Source organism: Aotus nancymaae, unplaced genomic scaffold, assembly GCF_030222135.1.
Source record: "Aotus nancymaae isolate 86718 unplaced genomic scaffold, 86718_ANA_hifiasm-v0.15.2.pri h1tg000003l, whole genome shotgun sequence".
Classification (NCBI taxonomy): Eukaryota; Metazoa; Chordata; class Mammalia; order Primates; family Aotidae; genus Aotus; species Aotus nancymaae.
The window spans coordinates 10,532,450-10,552,412 of record NW_026988414.1 but is presented as its reverse complement, the minus strand read 5'-3'; the positions used below and the strand labels follow the sequence as shown (position 1 = coordinate 10,552,412).

At 48.1% G+C, this 19,963-nt stretch overlaps 1 protein-coding gene across 3 annotated transcripts in view; it reads right to left on the bottom strand.

The window, feature by feature from the left end:
• GGTA1 (glycoprotein alpha-galactosyltransferase 1 (inactive)) overlaps positions 1–19,963 on the bottom strand; it is a 103,207-nt gene that overhangs the window by 67,389 nt on the left and 15,855 nt on the right. Inside the window, exon 1 of one of the 3 annotated variants that reach the window (XM_012458219.3) lies at positions 6,443–6,583. The exons of the other annotated variants lie outside the window; for them this stretch is intronic. The gene's annotated coding sequence lies outside the window, so the exon portion shown is untranslated. Of the gene's footprint in view, positions 1–6,442; positions 6,584–19,963 lie in introns of those variants that run through there. 3 annotated transcript variants of the gene reach the window in all.

Below are 19,963 nucleotides of genomic sequence, written 5' to 3'. Positions count from 1 at the left end.
CAAGGTCAGGAGTTCGAGACCAGTCTGGCCAACATACTGAAACCCCCATCTCAACTAAAAATATGAAAAATTAACCAGCTGTGGTTGTGTGCACCTGTAATTCCAGCTACTCAGGAGGCTGAGGCAGGAGAATCGTGTGAACCCAGGAGGTGGAGGTTGCAGTGAGCCAAGATCGCACCATTGCACTACAGCCCAGGCGACAGTGCAAGACGAGACTCCATTTCAAAAAAAAAAAAAAAAAAACTAACTGTGAGGCTGGGGGGTGTGGTGGCTCGAACCTGTAACCCCAGCATTTTGGAAGGCCGAGGCAGGTGAAGCGTGGTCAAGCGTGCGAGATCAGCCTGGCCAGCAAGGGGAAACTCTATCTCTACTAAAAAACAAAAATTAGCCAGGTGTGGTGGTAGGCACCTATACTTGGGAGGCTGAGGTAGGAGACTCGCTTGAACCTGGGAGGCAGAGGTTGCAGTCAGCCAAGATCACCCCACTGCACACCAGCCTGGGTGACAGAGCAGAGACTGTCTCCATAAAAAAAATAAGAAAAAGAACTGATTACAGGACAGGATCTGGCCTCTCTCCATTTGCTGCTTTTCACTCTGGCTGATTTCAGTCTGAGTAATGCCAGGAAGGAGCCCTGCTGTGCCCCAGTGAAGGTCACTGCAGCTGCCACCTCGTGAAGCACCTCATTCCCCACCTGTGCCCACCCAGGGCTCCGAGCCACCCTACGTTTGGAGTCAGGATCTGGCTTTCATGCCTCAGTTCTGTGACTTAATTTTTGAGATGTTTTGGCCAAGACATTAAAACTCTAAGCCTCAGCTTCCCCGCATGCAAAATGGGGGAAATCATTTCTGTTCTGCCAACTTCACAGGGCTTTTTGTGAAGCTCACATGAGATGAGTACATGCTCTTACTTCTTCTGAAACTGTGCACCAGGGTAGAGAACTCGAATCATCATAGTTTTATAATTATTTTTGTTACCCTCGGGGCCTTGCTGTCAACTCACAATGATATCTGTCAGCAGCTGTCTTCCAGGATCCAGTTTTTCTACCCAGCCTCTCCGTATTCAACCCTCTTGACCACATCCTCCTGGAAACCCCCTCCTGCTTCAGCTTCCTAGGTTCACTCACTTTTTTATTTTTGAGACAGCCTTTTTTCGTTTCACAGGCTGGAGTGCAATGGCGTGATCTCAGCTCACTGCAACCTTCGCCTCCTGGGTTCAAATGATTCTCCTGCCTCAGCCTCCCAAGTAGCTGAGATTACAGGTTCGTACAACCATGCCCAGATAATTTTTGTATTTTTTAGTAGAGACCAAGTTTCTCCATGTTGACCAGGCTGGTCTTGAACTCCTTACTTCAGGTGATCCTCCCACCTTGGCCTCCCAAAGCACTGGGATTACAGTAATGAACCACTGCACCCGGCCGCTAGACTCACACTCTCCAGAATTTCTCCACTATCTCAGACCACTCACTCTCTGAGTTAGACCCATGCTTTTCCCTGCCATTCACATCTGTTAACCACATGGGGCTTCAGAGAGAAACCCCAGGAAGCACGTGTGCACCCCCAAAGTCCCTTGCGGATGTCTGTGTGGGGTTGCCCTGTAGCACAAAATTTGAACACAAGGCATTGGGTCTCCACGCCACTGCCATCACCACCTCTGCTTCATGAGACTCTGCTTGGCAAAGAAAATTAGCATAATGCACGTGCGTCATTGTAAGAAAAGAAGAAAAAAAAAAGAAAGAAAAGAAAATTAGCATAATGGCTGCTGAAGGCCAAGCACTGGAAACTCTCATGGCTGCGTCTGACTGCATGTGACGGAGGTCTGTGGCCTCCTCACCACATTTGGACAAGCTGAGCCAATCAACTCTTCGGCTGGAGATTTAGACAACAGATATTCACTTCTTCTTTTCAGAACTGAAAGGACTTTTAGAAATAGTTCTGGATTGCCGGGCATGGTGGCTCACACCTACCGTCCCAGCTACTCAGGGGGCTGAGGTGGGAGGATCACTTGAGCCCAAGAGTTCTGGGTTGCAGTGTACTATGCAGATAGATCAGGTGTCTGCACTAAGTTTTGCACCAATATGGTGATCTTCTGGGAGTGAGGGACCACCAGGTTGCCTAAGGAGGGGTAAACTGACTTAGGTTGGAAATGGAGCAGGACAAAACTCCTATGCTGATCATAGGAGTTTTGATCAGCATAGGAGTTTTGTCCTGCTCTCAGTACGTTTCAGTAATCTCCTAACTGCCCATTGCAATCCTTATCTTCCTAGACTGCTCTGAACCATTTAGCATGGAACTAAACTCATTATCGCTCCCCTCCCCAAACATTCATTCTTCCTTACTCTCTGAGCTAGCGGCACCATCATTCATACCGTGAACCCTGATGGAAAGCCACCATAAGATAATGGTAATGAGATCACATATGTGAATAGCCACTGTAACCCAGCCTAGGCAACATAGCAAGACCCCATCTTTTACAAATAAAGGAAGAAAGAAAGAAAAGAAGGAAACCTGGGTTGAGCATACTACATGATGACCCTTTTGCCTTCAGCCAATGGACCAAATCTACATCATTCTTTTTTCTTTCTTTTTTTTTTTTTTTTTGAGACGGAGCCTTGCTCTGTCGTCCAGGCTGGAGTGCAGTGGTGCCATCTCAGCTCACTGCAACCTCCACCTCCCAGGTTCAAGCAATTGTCATACCTCGGCCTCCCAAGTAGCTGGGATTACAGGCACCTGCCACCATGACCAGCTAACTTTTGTATTTTTAGTAGAGATGGAGTTTCACTTTGTTGGCCAACCTGGTCTCGAACTCCTGACCTCAGGTGATTCGCCCACCTTGGCCTCTCCAAGTGCTGGGATTACAGGTGTGAGTCACCATGACTGACCTCTCCTGACCTCAAATAGACTTCTTGAAAGAAGCCGGGCATGGTGTCATGTGCCTATAATCCCAGCTACTCGGGAGGCTAGGCAGGAGAATCACTTGAACTTGGAAGGTGGAGGTTGCAGTGAGCCGAGATGGAGCCACTGCACTCCAGCCTGGGTGACAGAGCGAGACTCCGTCTCAAAAATAAATAAATAAATAAAAATAAACTTCTTTAAAAAGTTGACTATACTGGCTGGGCTGGGCGTGGTGGCTCATGCTTATAATCCAAGCATTTTGGGAGGCTAAGGCAGGTGGATCACCTGAGGTCAGGAGTTAGAGACCAGCCTGGACAACATGGTGAAACCCCATCTCTATTAAAAATACAAAAAATTAGCCAGGTATGGTGGCACATGCCTGTAATCTCAGCTACTCAGGAACCTGAGGCAGGAGAATCTCTTGAACCTGGGAGGTGGAGGTTGCAGTGAGCTGAAATCACACCACTGCACTCCAGCCTGGGCAACAAGAGCAAAACTCCATCTCAAATAAAAAAAGAGAAAGAGTTTACATGCAGAGCAGGCCAGGAGTTACAAAAAAAAAAAAAAAAAGAGAGAGAAAGAGTTGACCATCCTCAATGCTTTCATTATGTCCTCCTCACCTATCAGCAATCTAGCTTGCATACCTTCCACTCCACAAAAGCTGCTCTCAGCTCTCAGTATGTTTCAGTAATCTCCTAATTGCCCAGTGCAATCCTTATCTTCCTGGAATGCTCTGAACCATTTAGCATGGAACTAAACTCATTATCGTCCCCAAACATTCATTCTCCCTTACTCTCTCAGCTAGTGGCACAATCACTATACAGTGACCCGTGATGGAAAGCCACCATAAGATAATTTTAGCTTGGACTTGTTAAGTTTGCAGTACCTTTGAGACATTAAAAAAAAAAAAAGATGCCCATCTAAACATGTGGATTGGACGCCCAAAATCAGAGGTAATACGAATGCTACAGAAGTAGCATTTAAAGCCATGAACATGGATGAATTTGCCCAGTTCACAGAGTACAAGTACCAAGTCTTTAAATCCCAGTTGACCCATAGAGACTAACATGTTATGTGATTTTCCTTACTTCTCTGTTGATTCCCCATTGTTCACAATTCCTATCATGGCATGAAAGGTTTATCACAATCTGCACTTATTGTATGTATATAATGTGTATCAGTTAGCTTTCGCTGAAGCCCTGCTGCTTAACAAACAACCCCCAGATCTTAGCTTTTGGCCACAAAGATCTATTTATTGCTCACATAACATGTTAGTGCCCAGAAATCCCTATTCCTGAGGTCATTATTCCAACCACCATTTGATTCTTTGCTTCCCAAGTCCTGGCCCATAATGGTTTCCATATTGTCATTGTATTTCATATTCTGCCCTGAATCATGTTGTCTTCTCCAAAAACTCTTAAAATTCAATCTTAAAAAAGGTAGCCTGGGTGTGGTGGCTGGAGCCTGTAATCCCAGCACTTTGGGAGGCCTAAATGGGTGGATCACCTGAGGTCAGGAGTTTGAGACTAGCCTGGCCAACATGGTGAACCTATTCTCTACTAAAAAAAATAAAATTAGCCAGGTGAGGCAGCAGGCACCTGTAATCCCAGCTACTCGGGAGGCTGAGGCAGGAGAATGGCTTGAACCTGGAAGGTAGAGTTTGCAGTGAACCAAGAGAGAGCCATTGCACTCCAACCTGGGTGACAGAGTAAGACTCCATCTCAAAAAAAAAAAAAAAGAAAGAAAGAAAGAAAGAAAAAGAAAAAGAGAATTGCTTGAACGTAGGGGAGCAGAGGTTGCAGTGATCTGAGATCCCACTACTGCATTCCAGCTTGGGGAACAGATTGAGACTCTGTCTCAAAAAAAAGAGAAAGTAGTTGAATCAAACACTTAAAGATTTGTAGATTTTACAACTGGGCATAGTGACTCATGCCTGTAATCCTACCACTTTGAGAGGTGGAGGTGAGTGGATCACCTGAGGTCAGGAGTTGGAGACCAGCCTGGCCAACATGATGAAACCGCTGTCTCTACTAAAAATACAAAAATTAGCTGGGCTTGGTGATGCACGCCTATAATCCCAGCTACTCAGGAGGCTGAGGTGGGAGAATTGCTATAATCCAGGAGGTGGAGGCTGCAGTGAGTCAAGATAGCGTCACTGCCCTCCAGCCTGGGTGACAGAGGGTGACTATCTCAAAAAAGAAAAAAGGAAAAAGAGAAAAATTTACATATCCAATCTAAAATAAAAGGAAAGTGCAGGGCAAAGAGTATATTCATTTCAGTTAAAATTCTATTATGAATTTATGCCTCTATTAATGTCCAGTCCCCTACTGAAAGCTGCCCCCTCCTTCTGTCATTCTCCCCTCACCCCTGCCCCTGTCTCCATGACATTTGTCCATTAGCCATTTTCTAACCATCATGAGAGGTGATGTAATGGAAGAAGCAGCAACCTTAGAGCCAGAACTGCATTCAAATCCTAGCTGCCATTTAGTTGCCGAGTGCCCATATGTTCCCTGGTCTCTCTGAGCCTTCATTTTTTCAACTAGAAAATGGGTTAGGCTGAGGGCTGCTCAGCCCACAGCCCATCAAGCTCCAATCTTAGAAGGCTGGATGGAGACAGGGATGGGGCACAGAATGGGGACATAGACTGGGTCAGTTTTGCCACAGAAGTAGCAACAAGAACAAAAGCAGGGACACAGGCAGGTAAGTACCTAGTCTACTCAGTTGGGCCAGGGACTCTCATTCTTTTTGACCTCAACCTGCAAGATCAATTCACATAAATGGCAATTGTGAATTTCCTCCTGGATTATAGCACTAAAGGCCTGGAAAGTGCTCAGAGGATGAGATTCACAGGCTTCTTCTCCCAGAAGGGCCAGAAGGCAGCCCCGGGGCCCTGGAGTTAGAGTGTAGGAGAGGTGGTGCTGAGAGCTGGGGAAATGGCTGCTCAGAGCCCGCATGGCCAGAGAAAGGCAGCTCCTAGCCTCTGATTTAGGGGACAGGTGTCCTGGGTAAGGTCTGGCCACCAGAGAAGCTTGCCCAAATCGTTTTGCACACTTCTGGACCTCAGCTACCCCACCGGAAACAACTGGATCAGGTTGGATCTGAGCAATCTGACATGGAAAACAGCCTCAGGAGTTTCCCAATACATAGAGGAGATAGAAGAAAAATGGAACTGGTCCTGTCTGAAATAAGATAGGGAAGGGTTCAGAGCCCTGTCCTCCAGGTTCCGCTCCCCACCATGGCGGCCCTTGAGGCAGGCTGCCGGGCCCCACAGGACAGAGAGAGTTCACATCTTCACGACTGGGCAATCAACAGGGACTCTTTCGGCTTCGCCTTATTCAGTCGTTGAGCACCTGTTACACGTAAATGAAATAACAGATCTGCAGGCTGCCCCCTATCTGGTAGAGGAGGCAAAATACGTCTAGAAGCAACTCCAAACGAGGTAGAAAGTTCCGGGTGTAGTCAAAGAAGCACAAAAATGCCACCGAACAACCCTGTCCTCCACACTCCCCACCCCCAGAGCCCTCCTTCCCATGCACTTTGCATTTCCTTACTCCGAGACTGGAAGGGAGGTCTGCAGCGGTCTCCTTGTTTCACAATCGGGGACACTGAGGCTCTGTCTGGGAGGGTGGCTCCTTACTGGCAAGCGGCCAGGCCAGGGCTCCACCGTACATCTCCTTCCTTCTGAGACACGCCTATTTCCAGGTAAAGAAAGGAGGCACTGAGGCCTGCTCGGGAGCCCAAGGAGCGCAAACGACGAGCTAAGCCACAAAACAGCTGCCGCGGGTCTCGGTTCCTTCCTGGGGGGAGGAGCTGCGCTCACACCCTCCACGCCCCCGCCCCACTCCCAGCCGCCACAGCGGGAAGATCGGGGCATCTCAAATCCCTCTGCTTCTCTGGCTCTTTGCGCGCTGACATTTTTCTTTTTTTCTTCTTTTTACTGTTTTCTGGACGCTCTTCAAGCGTTTGTGCAATCATTGTGTTTAGCTGTTTTCCTGCCATTTCCGAACGCGGGATGTTGTCCCTTTTGAGTAGGAGCGAGGTGGTTTGAAGAATTGGAGGGACCTCCCGCCTCCCATCGCCCCAGCGCAGCTTGCACCCCAGCTGCCAAAGTTAGTGTCGGAAACTTTCCCCATGCGGGGCGTCTGGCTGAGTCCTCGGCTCTCCAAAGCTCTCTGACATCTTTCTCTCGATTCCCTTGCCCCTTGGGTTTCCTGCGACCCTCACTTTATTCCCCCACTCCCAAATTCCCCTTCCCAGAGGCACCCCCTTCCTATCTTCTCCTGGGCAAGAGCCATTCCTCTGTCCCGCCCCACAGGCAAGGACAGACCCCTCACTCGCTGCGACTTACTCGGTCGCATCCTGTGCCCCCTAAGTCTCCTCTCTCTTCCCCACCTCCACCCCGAGGACCCATGGGGGAACCTCAGCCCGCAGCCCCTCAGGCTCCAGTCTTGCACGGCTGGACAGAGGCAGGGACGGGCACATGGTGGGCATAGAGGGACAGAAACTGGGTCCGATTTGGCACCGAGGTAGCGACAAGAACAAAAGCAGGGAGGGACACAGGCAGGGCAGAAACCGGGGAGGGCGGGAGCAGCGGCCCTCCCCACTCCCCCCACCACCCTCCCCCCACGCGCAGAGCCCCCAGTCCGGGCCCTGCTCGCGGCCTCCGGGGACTTGGGCGGCGCCCTGCAGGACCCACCTGATCCGCAGAACCCGGGCGCCGAGGGCCGGCGCGCGGCGATCGGGGCTGGGCAGGACCGCGCCTAGCTCCCGGCCCCGGCGGCGCCCCCCACGCTCGGATCAGCCACAGCGCCGCCTCCGCCCGAGCCCGGGTCGGGCGTGCCAGGGCTGGGTGTGCCCGCCCGTCCTCTTGCTCGTGGGCCGGCCGGCCAGGCGTCTGCTCCGGGCAGCGCGCAGCGGGCAGGGGCACGAGGAGCCGGCGAGCGCTGACAGCGGGCGGCGCGCTGTGACCGGTCCGCTGCGATCGGTTCCAAGCCGGTCCCCGCCCCGGACACAGACAGCTGGGAGGCCGGCGCGCGAGTGCGTGAGTGAGTGTGCGTGTGTGTGTGCCGAGGGGGAGGCGGGTGTGTTTGTTTCATTTTCACTCAGGCAGAAAAAAGCCTGAAACCAGCAAAAAAGAAAATAATATCCCCGGTGAGGGTGGCTGGGCCTCTTTTGCCTTCTCGGGCCTGCACGTAGTGGTGGTGGTGGTGGTGGTTTCTGTGATGGAGCGGGAACCGGGGGCGTTGGAGGATGGGGTGGGGTCTGTCACCCTGTGCTGCGGGGAGGGGCCGCGCTGCCCTGGCGCACCGCCAAACGCTGGGGAACCCAGAGCCTGGGAGGTCTGATCCACCGTCTGTTTCCCGAGGAAGGAAGAGCGCGAATGTAGACAGCGGCAGGCCAGGGGCTGGAGTCGCTCCTGCAGGAGTCCTGAGCTCTGGAAGTGAGGGCTGGGCGCTGGACACCCGGTGCAGGGCCTGCCCGTGTTTGCCTACTGACTTAGTGATCTTTGAGCCCGGAGTTTCTTAAATAGGGCTCTAAGGCAGTCCCTAGGCTGTGGAATAACTCTACTAGAATTATGTAGAAAGGAATCCAAAACATTCGATTTCAGAGTATGCGCTTCTGTGCCCAGTGTGGCAATGATTCACTCCGGGAGAGTTGCTATGGGCACACCTGGTTGCCCTCAGTTCTCCTTGTCTTACTTATACTGAGAGCCACTGGGGTCATCTCACTCCCTCTCATATCAATCTGCTTTACAGGTGGAAAAGTCAGAACTTCGTTTTGCCATTTAGCCTTGAACGTCATTTTCATAGACTAAGAAATTTCCATCTTAAATAATTCAGCCGGGTGCAGTGGCTCACGCCTGTAATCCCAACACTTTGGGAGGCCGAGGTAGGCGGATTGCTTGAACTCAGGAGTTGGAGACCAGCTTGGGCAACATAGCAAAACCCTGTCTCTACAAACTATACAAAAATTCTCCGGGCGTGGTGGCGTGCTTCTGTAATCCCAGCTACTTGGGAAGCTGACACCTGAGAATCTCTTGAACCTGGGAGGCGGAGGTGGTAGTGAGCTGAGATCACACCACTGCACTCCAGTCTGGGTGACAGAGTGAGCCTCCATCTCAAAACAGCAACAACAAACAAACAAACAGCGACAAAAAAGAAATTCGCTTTTTAAATAATTGAATACATTGGAACTGTAATTTGACATCATTACAGAAATAGCACAGAGCACGGGCATGATGTATAATTTTAATTGTCTCTTACTAATGGGAAAGGGACAGCGGGGCTGACACCCTTTGTGGCCTCAGCCCACCTGCACCCAGGTGAAAAATATATAAAAAAAAAAAAAAAGAAAGGGACAGTGGCCTGACCGGTGAGGTGATGTCACAGAATTTGGGAGAGTGGAATTTCCTGTTGGGTTCAGTGGAGTGAAGTGGTGGGAGGATGGAGTCATCAGCTCCACACAACAGCTCAGGAATGAGGAGCTCCAGGACAGCCAGCACAATGGGCCCTTTACTAGAGGATAAATTGGGCCATTATTGTCTTATGTGAATATACTTGAAATAGTTCATTAGTTGTGAGTATCACAGCAAATGTACAATGAGTGATGTTATACTAAGTGTATTATTTTCCACTTTTCATTACTGCATTTGAGAATGCATTGTTTAAACTGCTCGGCCCATCAAACTGGATTATGAACTCTTCCCCTTTTTTTAAGAACACGATGATAGTGAACACGACAAGGGCGCAAATGATGACCCATCATGATCAAAGTCCAAAGATGTAACACAGGAAACAAAACACCCAAAACCATTACTCTGTTACCGGTACACCCAGTGTCAGCGGTTTAATCAGTCACTTGATTTAATGTTGTTAACTTGAATTTTTAAAATTGATTTTGTGGTTTGTATTTACTTTGAAAATTTGTTTTGGTTTTGTGGTTGGTTTATAGATCTATGAGCATGAGAAGTTCATGCTTAATTTTAGGTTTACACCTGTTCCAATAAAGTAAAAGGAATGTAAGTCAACCTTGCGGGCCTGTTAGATCCCCCCCTCCCTTTGAGAGTCATATCGTTCTGAAAGTCAAACTAGCAATTCCGCTGACTGAATGTCTGAGCTGGAAAACACCTTTTGCCTCCTTGGGTTTGGGATCAAGAGTTGTAGGTTTAAGATCTTAGATGACTCATTCTTCCCCTCATTTGTCTCATATGTAAAATGGGGGTAAGATGACTAGTTCTTAGGAGAAGTAAATGCAAAATGAAATGACTTCAGGAAAGAGCTTTGAGGCCACCAGAGCATCCCAGAAATATGAGGCCAAAAGATTCTCGAAGAGGAAGGGTAGGTCACGGAACCCCTTATGTAGCTCTGACCACCAGACAGAGTCATCAGCTCCATACAACAGCTCAGGAATGAGGACCTCGAAGTGCTTTACTTGTTACACAAATTTACTTAATCTCTGACCCACCTTGGGAAGGCATACTAATCACATCGCCTTTTTCCAGGAGAGAAAGTAGAGGCAAAAGGAAATTAAGTAACTTTGTTTGCCATTCCCCTGGATAGGGCCAAATGCCCCAGGGCCTGAAGACCTTCCTCTTGAATCTGCTACTTTCTTGCAAGAAATATTTATGGGGCCTAATTATCTGTCCTACTTGCTAAGAGCACCAAGGTAAACAAGTTAGACCAGCCATAGCCTAGAGGAGTTTTCAGACTAGGAGGAGGAAGATAATGGTGCATACAGGGGAAAACTCAGGCAGAAGAGGGAGTTGACTAAGTGGAGAGATGGAGAGGGAGTTTCAAGGGAATCACAGGCAAAAGTGCTGAGGAGAGAGGGCTAGGGCTCCTGAGTGTGCTGGAACGTGCCAACATCACAAATACACAATGCTCCAGGTGTGGTGGCTCACGCCTGTAATACCAACACTTCGGGAGGCTGAAGTGGAAGGATCCCTTGAGGCCAGGAGTTTGAGACCAGCCTGGGAGCAACATAGCAAGACTCCATCTCAATTTTTTTTAAAAAGCAAAAAATATTTCAGAACAAATAAACAAATATGGCAATTCTCAAATCAACTGCAAACAAACCCCAATGGAGTTTTTCTGGAACTTGATGGCTGCTCCTAAACTTCATAGAAAGAGCAAAGGGCCAAATTTAACCAGATGTCAAGATGTACCAAGAGGCTATAACAAGGAAGTATAGTGTTGGTGCCAGGATGGGTTCTGACCAATCGGTCAGAATAAGGAGCCTAGAAAGAGACCCACACATGTGTCTGACAGAGGAACACCAGATCAGTGGGAGAAAAAGCAGACTCTTCAAAAAATGTTGCCAGACCTCAAAGAATTGAAAGCAAGTGGGCAAACAAAAGCTTAGACAGGAAAGCTTATGGCATTGCTATCCACAATAGCCGACAAATGGAAACAACGCAAATGTCTATCAACTGAAGAATGATAAACAGGCCCGGCGTGGTGGCTCAAGTCTGTAATCCCAGCACTTTGGGAGGCCCAGGCGGACAGATTGCTTGAAGCCGGGAGTTCAAACCAGCCTGGCCAACATGGTGAAACCCTGTCTCTAAAAATAACAAAAATTAGCCAGGCATGGTGGTGACCGCCTATAATTCCAGCGAATTACAGGAGGTTGAGGCACAAGAATCATTTGAACCCGGTAGGTGAAGGTTGCAGTGAGTCAAGATCGTGCCACTGCACTCCAGCCTGGGTGATGGCGTGAGGCTCTGTCTCAGAAAAAGAAAAGAAAAGAAAAGATAAACAGAATGTGGTATATTTATACAGGGAAAAATTACTCGGCATCAAAAGGAATGAAGTACTGATTCATACCTCAACATAGATTAACCTTGAAAACACTGTGCTAAATGAAAGAAGCCAGGCACAAAAGACCACATATTGTATAATTTTATTTACGTAAAATATCTGATAGCTAAACTTACAGACAGAAAGCAGATAAGTGAATGCCAGGGGCTAGGAGGAGGGGAATGAGGAGAGACTGCTTAATGGGCACAGAATTTCCTTTCGAGGTGATATATAGCAGTTTGGAACCAGATCTCAGCGATGCTTACACAATATTGTGAATGTTCTAAATGCCACTGAATTGCACACTTTAAAATGGCTTAACCATTTGAAATGTGAATTTGATTTTATATGAATTTTAAAGTGTTGCTGGGCAATTCCCTATTTATTAAAAATATAAAATAAAATTAGATCCCTAACACACACACACACACACACACACACACACACACACACACAAACATACATACCCATCTAATAGATAGACAAAAGACCTAAGGGAATGAGAAATTTTAAAACTTTTGGCTGGGTGCAGTGGCTCACGCCTGTAATCCCAGCACTTTGGGAGGCTGAGGAGGGCAGTTCATGAGGTCAAGAGATCAAGACCATCCTGGCCAACATGGTGAAATGAAACCCCATCTCTACTAAAAATACAAAAATTAGCTGGGCGTGGTGGTGCACACCGGTAATCCCAGCTACTCAGGAGGCTGAGGCAGGAGAATCACTTGAACCCAGCAGGCAGATGTTGCAGTGAGCTGAAATCACGCCACTGCACTCCAGCCTGGGGGACAGAGCCAGACTCTGTATCAAAAAAAAAAAAATAAATGAAAGAAAAGAAAGAAAGAAAAAAAGAAAAAGAAAAATACAGGCTGGGCAGGGTGGCTAACACCTATATTCCCAGGATTTAGAGAGGTAGAGACAGAAAGATTACTTGAGGCCAGGAATTCAAGACCAGCCTGGGGGCTGGGTGTGGTGGCTCATGCCTGTAATTCCAACACTTTAAGGTGGGTGGATTACCTAAGGTCGGGAGATCCAGACCAGCCTAGCCAACATGGTGAAACCCCATCTCTACTAAAAATACAAAAAAAAATTAGCCAGGCGTGGTGGCAAGCGCCTGTAGTCCCAGCTTGGAGGCTGAGGTAGGAGAATCATTGAACTTGGAAGGCGGAGGTTGCAGTGAGCCAAGATTGCACCACTGCACTCCAGCCTGGGTGACAGAGCAAGACTGTCTCAAAAAAAGACTAGTTTGGACAACAAAGCAAACGTAGCAAGACCTCATCTCTACAAAAAACAAAACAAAACAAAACAAAAAAAAGGCTGAGCACAGTGGCTCACACCTGTAATCCCAGGTGTGATCCCTCCCTTTAGGAGGCCGAGGAGGGCAGATTATGAGAATCAGGAGTTCAAGATCAGCCTGGCCAACATGGTGAAACCCTGCCCCTACTGAAAACAGAAAAAGTAGCCAGGCATGGTGGCGCGCACCTGTAATCCCAGCTACTCAGGAGGCTGAGGCAGGAAAATTGCTTGAACTCGGGACACAGAGGTTGCAGTGAGTCAACATCATGCCATTGCACTTAAGCTCTGGGCGACAGAGCAAGACTCCGTCTCAGAAAAAAACAAAAAACTGGGTATGGTGGTGTGACATGGTAAAAGCCCCATAAAACTGCATACCTGAACCATACCTTGGCTTTCTTTTGAAACTGCTCTCTGTGACCCTAATGTGACAGGCAAGCAGTCCAAACCCATGCCATCTTGGCTCCTGCGACTTGTAATAAGTAACTAAGGTCTGTAATTCCCACCACTACTCAGACAATGTGTAAACTAACGTTTATCTTGACTTATGTAAACCACTTAAGTAACAATCGGAGTGACAAAAGTCCCCTGGGCCTTGGAATGTCCGGAGCCCCCCACCCTCATCTCTGCCCCAGAGGTGATTTACAGAATCCACTAGCCCTTGGAATGTCTGAAGCCCCTCATCCCCATCCCCGCTCCTCACCCTCACCCCCAAGGTGGTTTTAGGGGTATAAAAGGTCTTGACACCCTTCTTTCGGGGCCACAGGTTGGAGAGACGTGAGTCCTCCGTGGCCGCCGGCAATAAAGACCCTGCAATTTGGCATACTTTTGTCTTGGTGTTGACTTTCTATGCTCCCTCCACTACAACAGTGGCGTGCTCCTGTAGGTCCAGCTACTCCGAAGACTAAGGTGGGAGGATTGCTTGAGCCCCAGAGTTGGAGGTTGCAGTGAGCTGTGAACTCGCCACCACACTCCAACCTGGATGACAGCAAAATGAAACTCTGTCTCCAGAAAAAAAAAGAGGAAAAATATAGAAAAGACACCTTTACAAATTACTAGACAAGCTCAGAGACTGATAGAAGATATTTGCAAACTAGATAACAAAGAAAGGATTGGTACCCAGAATATATAAAGAACTTCTGCAATTAAACAAGGGAAGACAAATATTCTTTCTCATTTTCACACCTGAATAAAGTCCTAGATGACGTGTCCCTGGGGCCGGGTCCCTGTATATCCCCACATGGCACTTGCCACAACAGTAGGAATATGGCTTTTTATTTAGCAGGATATCCCACTAATCAATGGCAGACATATCTGATCTGGCATCTGCAGGACCTGGTGTGTGCCTGGCACACAAGACAGATAGATAGGTGTGTGTTGACTGGATGGAGGAATGGGTGAGTGGACAATGACAACACATAATGAGATCCTTTCTACCTCTGCCTCGCCTAGATGACAAACCAATCCAAAGGGGACGCCCTCCGCAGAAGTTCCGAAGCCTACTTCTCAGCCCTCCTGAAGCTGTAGCTGGGATTACAGGCATGCACCACCACATCTGGCTAATTTTTGTATTTTTAGTAGAGACAGGGTTTCACCACATTGGTCAGGCTGGTCTCCAACTCCTGACCTTGTGATCCCCCCACCTCGGCCTCCCAAATTGCTGGGATTTTAGGCATGAGCCACCAAGCTCGACTTTTTTTTTTTTTTTTTTTTTTGAGACAGTCTTGTCTCTGTCACCCAGGCTGGAGTGTAGTGGCATGATCTCGGCTCACTGCATCCTGATTAGCTGGGATTACAGGCAAGTGCCACCATGCCTGGCTAATTTTTGTATTTTTAGTAGAGATGGGGTTTCAGAATGTTGGCCAGGCTGGTTTTGAACTCTTGACCTCAGGTAATCCACCTGCCTTGGACTCCCAAAGTGCTAGGATTATAAGCATGAGCCACCGTGCCGGCCCTTTCAAAGGTTTTAAATGCTTGCATGCAGCCATCTCTAGAATGTCAAATGGTCTCTCTTCAGCTGGAATGTATGACAAGAGCTGAAAAACAATGGGCGATCATGAGGACACCATCATCTATGAATAATGGGCTGAAACCAGAAACCCAACATGATGGTAACTGAGTGGTGCTAAGGCCCTAAGTTTTGGTCACATTCTCACCTAAGTGAGGACCTGACCAAAAGAGGGAAATCTTTTAAAACAAAATTATGGGAGGCCATTGTTTTGGACTGAGCTCATGCGCTCAGCCCCAACAGATCAAACCAAACCAAAATGGAGTCGCTCGTGCTAAGACTTTGAGGAAACATATAGATTCTAGGACAGACCAGATTTAGTTTTTCTTTTTTCTTTGTCTTTTTTTTTTGAAATGGAATCTAGCTCTGTAGCCCAGGCAGGAGTGCAGCGGTGTAATCTCGGCTCACTGCAACCTCCACCTCCCAGGTTCAAGTGATTTTCCTGCCTCAGCCTCCTGAGTAGGTGGGATTACAGGCACGTACCACCACGTCCAGCTAATTTTCGTATTTTTTTAGTAGAGACGGGGTTTCACCATGTTGCCCAGACTGGTCTTGAGCTCTGGACTTCAGGTGATCTACCCCCCTGGGCCTCCCAAAATGCTGAGATTCAAGTGTGAGCCACCGCGCCTGGCCAGGTTCAGTTTTTCTCCTGCAAATCTCTTTAACGAACATTCCTGACAGCATAGGTATCCATCCCCTGAAGTTCCCATTGAATCTTTTAACCAAATTCATTTCCTCTCGCCTAGAGATCATCAGGCTTCAGATGATCATGCAACAAGGGTTCTAGCAAGTTCCAGGGGAAGAATGGTCCCTGGCTATCGAGGAACTAGCCTGCCTCCACTAGACAGAGCAGAGTGAGAGTTCTGTGATCCCCAAAAGGTAGGGACTACACCCCAAGCCAGCATGAAGCAGTTACAGAAGAAAGACCATCGGACCTGCAGTTCCCATAAAAATGTATGGGGATCACATCTTTTGGGGGGAAATGAGGCAGGAGAATATGGCCTGGAGGCAGGGAACCGAAGGACTTCCTAGAACGACATCAAATGGAAACACTTCAGCTATGACAGGAAATAGCCTCTTCATTTATATAAGGTGTCCAAGTAACCAATGGAAATCTCTAGAGGGTGTTTAAACCCCACAATATTCTGTAACTGAGCTTTTGAGCCACTTGCTCAGCCCTCTCCCACCCTATGGAGTGTGCTTTCATTTACTTTCTTTTTTTTTGAGATGGAGTTTTGCTCTGTTGCCCAGGCTGGAGTGCAATGGCACCATCTAGGCTCATTGCAACCTCTGCCTCCTGGGTTCAGGCAATCCTCCTGCCTCAGCCTCTCGAGTAGCTGGGATTACAGGCATGGCCCACCATGCCTGGCTAATTTCTGTGTTTTTAGTAGAGATGGAATTTCACCATGCTGCCCAGGTTGGTCTCAAACTCCTGGCCTCAGGAGATCCACACACCTCGGCCTCCAAAAGCACTGGGATACAGGCATGAGCCATCGTACCCAGCCTTTCATTTTCAACAAGTCTCTGCTTTTATTGCTTCATTCTTTCCTTGCTTTGTTTGTGCATTTTGTCCAATTCCTTGCTCAAAATGCCAAGAACCTAGACACCCTCCACCAGTAACACTTCCTTTTTTTTTTTTTTTTGAGATGGAGTTTCGTTCTTCTTGTCCAGGCTGGAGTGCAATGGCTTGATCTTGGCTCACTGCAACCTCTGCCTCCCAGGATCAAGCGGTCCTCCTGTCTCAGCCTCCTGAGTAGCTGGGATTACAGGTGTGTGACACCATGCTCGGCTAATTTTTGCATTTTTAGTAGAAACGGGGTTTCGCCATGTTGGCCAGGCTGGTCTCAAACTCCTGACCTCAGGTGATCCACCCACCTCAACCTCCCAATGTGCTGGGCTTACAGGCTTGAGCCACCACGCCCCGCCTTACACTTCTGTTAAACCCACCTGCAGCCTACTACTGGTAGACCCTCCCCAGTGACTTGGATAACCACCTCTTGCATTTCTTGTATTTCCTCTTCCCATCCTCTCTCACCCTGTCCTCCCTCTGTCCTCGCCTTTCTTCCTCAGATTCTCCATGTCAGAATCACTGAGGTGAGGTGGTCTCTGGCAGGCAGGGTTTGGAATGCACTTCCAGAAGGTTCTTGGCAGGGAAAATGGCCTCCTTGAGGCCTTGGTGGGGAAGAGAAATGTCAGTAACAGTGAACATGGAGGCAGAGGGGAGAATCGATGTCCTCAAAGTCCAGTGAGCCTTTTTCACAGAAATACCAGATAAAGGAAGTGCAGTACTTCACAGAACCAGAAAAGCACACAGCCCGGGAACCCTGAGAGATGGCCAGTCCCAGCCCTCAATTTATAGATGAGGAAATGAGATCCAGATGGGAATGACTTCCTCACAATCACAAGCTTGGCATTTGCAGAGCTAGGATTCGTTCCCAAAGCTCTCTCACAGGCTCCTTGGCCCCAGGCAGGTGGGGAAACTCGGTCTTGAGGGACTAGGGGGAGGTGTTTTAAAGAAGTTTCCAGGAGTGGTAGGGTTGATCCAGAGAAGTGGAAGGGAACGTGAGAGTAAGTGGAATGAGCAGACGACACTTGGAAGGGGTGTGCAGCAGGGAAAAGTCCTTGTGCCCAGACAGCGGAGACGGACAGTGAGGTCCCTGCAGGAGGACTTGGGCTAGAGGGGCCAGTTGAGGAGTCAGTGCAGGGAAGCTTGGAAAGGGAAGACCAGGGGTTATATATACATACATACATATATATATATATATGTTGTTTTTGAGATGGAGTTTCGCTCTGGTTGCCCAGGCTAGAGTGCAATGGCGTGATCTCGACTTACCACAACCTCCGCCTCTTGGGTTCAAGTGATTCTCCTGCCTCAGCCTCCCGAGTAGCTGGCATCACAGGTGTGCACCACCACACCCGGCTAATTTTGTATTTTTAGTAGAGACAGGGTTTCACCACGTTGCCCAGGCTGGTCTCGAACTCCTGATCTCAGGCGATCCACCCGCCTTGGCCTCCCTAAGTACTGGGATTACAGGCATGAACCACCACGCCTGGCACATTTTATATTTTTTGTTTTCTTTCTTTCCTTTTTTTTCTTTGAGATGAAGTCTTGCTCTGTCACCCAGGCTGGAGTGCAGTGGCACGACCTTGGCTCACTGCAGCCTCTGCCTCCTGGGTTCAAGTGATTCTCCTGCCTCAGTCTCCTGAGTAGCTGAGATTACAGGTGCACACCATCACACCCAGCTAATTTAGTATTTTTAGTAGACATGGGGTTTCTCCATGTTGGTCAGGCTGGTCTTGAACTCCTGACTTCAGGTGATCCACCTGCTTTGGCCTCCCAACGTGCTGGGATTATAAGCATGAGCTACCATGCCTGGCTCTTTTTTTTAATGAAAAAAAAATTGTTGGCCGGGCACTGTGGCTCACGCCTGTAGTCCTAGCACTTTGGGAGGCTGAGGCGGGTGGATCACGAGGTCAGGAGATCGTAATCATCCTGGCCAACATAGTGAAACCCTGTCTTAAAAACAAAAAATAAAAATAAAAAAATTGTTTTTCTTTTTTTTGTTTCCTTTTTTTTCTTTTTTTGTCTTTTGTTCTTTTTGTTGTTGTTGTTGTTGTTGTTGTTGTTTGTTTTCTCTCTCTCTCTTTTTTTTTTTGAAACAGCGTCTCTGTTGCCCAGGCTGAGTGCAGTCACATGATCATGGGTCACTGTAGCCTCAACCTCCCACATGATCCTCCCACATCAGCCTCCAAACTCCCAAGTAGCTGGGACTACAGACACACAAAACCTCTGACTCCTGGGATCAAGGAATTCTCCTGCCTCAGCCTCCCAGGTAGCTGGGATTATAGGTATGTGCCACCATGCCTGGCTGATCTTGTATTTTTAGTAGAGATGAGATTTCTCCATGTTGGTCATGCAGGTCTCAAACTCCTAACCTCAGGTGATCCACCCAACTCAGCCTCCCAAAGTGCTGGGATTATAGGCATGAACCACCATGCCCAGCCTAATTTTTTAATTTTTTGTGGAGATAGGGTCTCACTATGTTGCCCAGGCTGGTATTGAAAGGATTCGCATTTCCTTTTTTTTTTTTTTTTTTTTGAGACAGAGTCTTGCTCTGTCGCCCAGCCTGGAGTGCAATGGCATGATCTCGGCTCACTGCATCCTCTGCCTCCTGGGTTCAAGCGATTCTTCTGCCTCAACCTCCCAAGTAGCTGGGATTACAGGTGCCTGCCACCACACCTGGCTAATTTTTTATTTTTAGTAGAGAAGGGGTTTCACTATGTTGGCCAAACTGTTCTCGAACTTTTGACTTGGTGATCCACCGGCTTCGGCCTCCCAAAGCGCTGGGATTACAGGCATGAGCCACAGTGCCCGGCCAGGATTTGCATTTCATCCTTTCCCTAAAGAGGAGCCTCTGGAGGATCCCTGGGAAGGGAGGGTGACCTAGTGGTGGTTGTGTTTGAGTTATTCTCAACACTACTGTCAGTCACTGCTGGGAAATGAAGTCACAAGGGAAGGAAATAAGGAAGGGAGGGGAGGAGAGAGAGAGAGAGACAGAAAGATAGGGAGTGAGGGAGGAAGAAAAGGGAAAGACAGGAAGGAAGACAGGAAGGAAAGGAAAGCAGAGAAGGAAGGAAGGGAGGAAGGGAAAAAGGAAGGGATGAAGGAAGGGAGAGAAGGAGGGAGGGAGGGAGGGAAGGAGAGAGGCTTTCTGACTTGCGACTGGCTTCAGATAATTGCTTTCCTTCTGGTTTAACAATAAACAGGATGGTAGGAATTGACCAGCCCATTATTTATTGACCCCAACCAAACGCTGTTAAAATCATTATTTCCAAGGGAGGAAAGATCCTTTTTACTTGATTATGTACTTGGAAGTCCTTTGTTTTCTAGAGGTGGATATTAAATTTCACCTCTGGCATTTCCATATATCTAATTTTAAAAGGCAGAAGGAGGGAGAAAGCCAAGAATTTTTATGCTT